We start from the raw sequence: 4,593 nt of genomic DNA on the forward strand, positions 1-4,593 counted from the left end.
ATGAGTAAAAGATTATATAAGCGTAATAATTCATCTGTAAACCTAGAAATGTACAGCCAATTTTGAAAGAGATGTACCCTAGCTCAGAAAAATGTTATTGAATAGGTTAATGCTGTTGTAATGAAACGCTTCTTCTAATTAAAAAAAAATATTCTATTGAAAAAAAAATAAATTAAAAAAAAAATTTCCAAGACCTTCGGAATTTAAAAAGCTTCCATTGAGTAATCTGCTGTTATTGTGATGGGTCTGTCTTTATGAGGACCTTGGCCTTCTCTCTTGCAACTTTCAGTACCTTTGTTTAGTCTGTCTTTGGTGTTGTAACTATGATGTACCATGGAGAGTTTCTTTTCTGGTCCTCTCTGTGTGATGTTCTGTTGGCTTCTTGTACTTGGCTGGATAAATTTCTCTGTAGATTTGGGAGACATTCTTGTGTGGTTGGATTTAAAATGTTATTCATTCCTTTGTCCTGGAGTTCTCTTTTTTCTCTGTCCACAATTTGCAGGTTTGGCCTTTTAATTCTGTCCTAAAATTCCTGCATATTCCTTTCCTGTGAATTTTTAAACAGGAATTTTCTATACTTTACCTAAAAGTATTTCTACCATTGATTTCTGGAAGGCAAACATGTTTGAATTAGGAAAACGGCAAGACAGCCCTCTGGTGGTGACTGCTGAACACTGCAGGAAGAATTCAGGCCCTGGTTAGTCAACAATGGGCTTCCTGTGACACTTCCTGAGACATCCATTTCCTGGTAAAACCTGGGCTGGAGTGGGCGGAGCCAGAGCAGAGGCTGAAACGTGCCAACTTCCGCCCGACTATCGGAACACCGGGGTCCTGAAAACTCTTCACGGACCCAGGGAGCACTACACTCGGGGAGGAGCGCGGTGCTGAACAGGTGGAGGGCGAGTCCTGACCGGTCTCAGCTGGATGCGAACGTTCACCCCAGCCACGGGAACCACGTGGAGCATTTGGTGCAGAGCGGATGCGGGTCGGGTCGGGGAGGGACTGGCAGGTGGGAAGAGAGTCCGGACGGAACCTGAGGCTGCGGGAAAGACTTCTGGTCATGTGATCGGAGTGGCCGGGACCCTCTGCAGTCGGAGTTGGGGGCTAGGGGCGGAGGGAGGTCCTCGAAACTCACCCGGGATTTAAACTTTGTTCTTGCTCATCTACAGCAAGGAGCGCAGGTCTCAAAGTTCGGTTGTAGAAATTTGGGTACGTTGGCTGTGCATCCTCTTATAGGTAGATTATTAAAGGTTATTGCATTCAGCTAAATTTAAGACCATATGAACAAAGATAAATCCTGATTTTTATCAGCAGTTTTATGGTTTTCAAAGTATTCTCATAAAAATAAACAAGTAGACTAGACTATTTGAATTAATGCGCTGATTTTTGCTGTTGTGGAAAAAGCAAAGCTGTTCTAGTGTAAATTCATCCGTGAGTTTTGACTTCCGTGTTCTACTTTTCTGTATCTAACGGAGTGGCATTTGGACGCAGGGACTTGCTGTACCGAGAGAGCTTGTTAGAAAACATCACACAAGCAATGCTTCTAGACTGCATTGAATGAAAACATATATTTTTAGCGGACATCTGTAGTTATACTTGTAAGCATTTACATTTAATACTTAAACTTCATTAATGTTCCATTTGAAATATATGATGTATGAAATGAATCTAGAATTTAAATATATATTCTTAGGTTGAGATCTTAATTTTAGACCGTATGTTAGTCCCAGCACTTGGGAAGCAGAGGTAGGTGGATCTCTGTGAGTTCAAGGCCAGTGTGGTTCACATACGGAGTTCCAGGCCAGCTGGGTCTACAGGGAGCCCCTGTGTCAAAAAGATCAAAAACAAAAAAACAAAACAAAAACAGCATTGTACACACCCTACATATAAGGATATTCTGCCATACTATTTGCACAGTTTGAAAACAGTAGAGAATATGAACATGTCCAAAAGCATCTTCAGACTACTATGATCCTCCCTACATCAGAAAACGCCTCTCAATCTCTTTGGCCTCCTTGATCCAAGAAAAGCAGTCCACCTGTGGACAGATGGTCAAACTGTTACTGTTCTTTTCAGGGTGTGTTGACAGTCAGTGGTGTGGCTGTGGACTTCTCACAGGAGGAGAGGTAGTACTTAGATCCTGCTCAGAGGCTTTGTACAGAGACGTGACTTTGGTGGAGAATTTCAGCTCTCCTGTTTCTGTTGGTGAGAATATTTTCTTTTACAGAAGTACTTTTAAAAAATTTATTTGCCCGGAAGTGCTTACTGGTCGTCTCCATGCGCCGGCTTCTGGGCGTCGGAGAACGTAGGCGCGAGGCTCTGACTGGGAGGTAGAGCAGCCTGCTCAGAGGCTTTGTACAGAGACGTGACTTTGGTGGAGAATTTCAGCTCTCCTGTTTCTGTTGGTGAGAATATTTTCTTTTACAGAAGTACTTAAAAAAAATTTATTTGCCCGGAAGTGCTTACTGGTCGTCTCCATGCGCCGGCTTCTGGGCGTCGGAGAATGTAGGCGCGAGGCTCTGACTGGGAGGTAGAGCTGGAGCGGACGCAGCAGGTCCTGCGCCCTGGACCGGAGATGTGGCGTCCGCAGGACTGGCCCAAGCCACCATGCTGCTCCTAACGAGCGCCGGGGAGGGCCAGGGCACCGCCATCACCCACGCTCTGACCTCCGCTTCTGTACTCTGTCAAGTTGAACCAGTGGGAAGATGGTTTGAAGCTTTTGTTAAGAGGAGAAACAGAAATGCTTCTGCCTCTTTTCAGGAATTGGAGGATAAGAAAGAGTTATCAGAGGAGTCAGAAGATGAAGAATTACAGTTAGAAGAGTTCCCCATGCTGAAAACACTTGATCCCAAAGATTGGAAGAATCAAGATCATTATGCAGTCCTTGGACTTGGCCATGTCAGATACAAAGCCACACAGAGACAGATCAAAGCAGCTCACAAAGCAATGGTTTTAAAACATCACCCAGACAAACGGAAAGCAGCTGGTGAACCAATAAAAGGAGATAATGACTACTTCACGTGTATCACTAAAGCTTATGAAATATCCGATCCAGTGAAAAGAGGAGCATTTAACAGTGTAGATCCTACTTTTGATAACTCGGTTCCTTCTAAAAGCGAAGCAAAGGACAATGTTTTGAAGTGTTTTCCCCGGTATTTGAAAGGAATTCCAGATGGTCAAATAAAAAAAAACGTTCCTAAACTTGGTGATGTGAACTCATCGTTTGAAGATGTAGATGGATTTTATTCTTTTTGGTATAATTTTGATTCTTGGAGAGGATTTTTTTATTTAGATGAAGAAGAAAAAGAAAAGGCAGAATGTTGTGATGAGAGGAGGTGGATTGAAAAGCAAAACAGAGCAACAAGGGCACAGAGGAAAAAAAAAGAAATGAACAGAATCAGAACATTAGTTGATAATGCTTATAGCTGTGATCCAAGGATAAAAAATTTTAAGGAAGAAGAAAAGGCTGAAAAAGAAGCAGAAAAGAAAGCGAAAGCAGAAGCAAAGCGGAAGGAGCAAGAAGCTAAAGAAAAGCAGAGACAAGCTGAATTAGAAGCTTCTCAGTTGGCTAAGGAGAAAGAAGAGGAGGAGGTTAGACAGCAAGCATTATTGGCAAAGAAGGAAAAAGATATCCAGAAAAAAGCCATTAAAAAGGAAAGGCAGAAACTTCGAAACTCATGCAAGACTTGGAATCACTTTTCAGACAGTGCAGCAGAGCGTGTTAAAATGATGGAAGAAGTGGAAAAGCTTTGTGATCGGCTTGAACTAGCAAGCTTACAGGGCTTGAATGAAATATTGACATCATCTACAAGAGAAGTTGGAAAGGCTGCTCTGGAGAAACAGAAGAAGTAAATGAGCAAATTAGGAAAGAGAAAGAGGAAGCTGAGACTCGGATGCGATAAGCATCTAAGAATGCAGAGAAGTCGACTGGTGGAAGTGGGAAGAGCAGTAAAAACTGGTCAGAAGATGATCTGCAATTACTAATTAAAGCTGTGAATCTCTTCCCTGCTGGAACAAACTCAAGATGGGAAGTTATTGCTAATTACATGAATCTTCATTCTTCTTCTGGCATCAAGAGAACTGCCAAAGATCTTATTAGTAAGGCCAAAAAGCCTCCAAAAGCTTGACCCTCATCAAAAAGATGACATTAACAAAAAGGCTTTTGACAAATTTAAAAAAGAACTTGGAGTGGTACCTCAAGCTGACAATGCAACACCTTCAGAACAATTTGAAGGTCCATGCACAGATTTCACCCCTTGGACAACAGAAGAACAGAAACTTTTAGAACAAGCTTTGAAAACGTACCCACTAAATACACCAGAAAGATGGGAAAAGATAGCTGAAGTGGTTCCTGGTAGGACAAAGAAAGAATGCATGAAACGATAAAAGAAACTCGTTGAGATGGTAAAAGCAAAGAAAGCTGCTGAAGAGCAGGTGCTAAATGCGAGCAGAGCCAAGAAATGACAATCTTTGTTGTGTGCATTTTTATAATAAAACTGAAAATACTGTACAAGTTTTCACCTCAAAATTATATTTATACTAATAATCAAGAAATTTTATTTATTTTCAAAACATTATTATTTTTATTTTATG

The 4,593-nt window shown here is 41.6% G+C and overlaps 1 long non-coding RNA gene and 1 pseudogene across 1 annotated transcript in view; both read left to right on the forward strand.

Moving 5' to 3' along the window:
- Positions 1–2,251: 2,251 nt before the first annotated feature.
- LOC103746112 lies at positions 2,252–4,509 on the forward strand (annotated as a pseudogene).
- The window catches only part of LOC115066805, a 6,285-nt gene continuing 4,031 nt past the window's right edge, over positions 2,340–4,593 (forward strand). Inside the window, exon 1 of the long non-coding RNA XR_003846248.1 lies at positions 2,340–2,405. This is a non-coding gene — a long non-coding RNA (uncharacterized LOC115066805). The remainder of the gene's footprint in view (positions 2,406–4,593) is intronic.

This window comes from Nannospalax galili, unplaced genomic scaffold (assembly GCF_000622305.1).
Source record: "Nannospalax galili isolate Female #2095 unplaced genomic scaffold, S.galili_v1.0 scaffold3204, whole genome shotgun sequence".
Classification (NCBI taxonomy): domain Eukaryota; kingdom Metazoa; phylum Chordata; class Mammalia; order Rodentia; family Spalacidae; genus Nannospalax; species Nannospalax galili.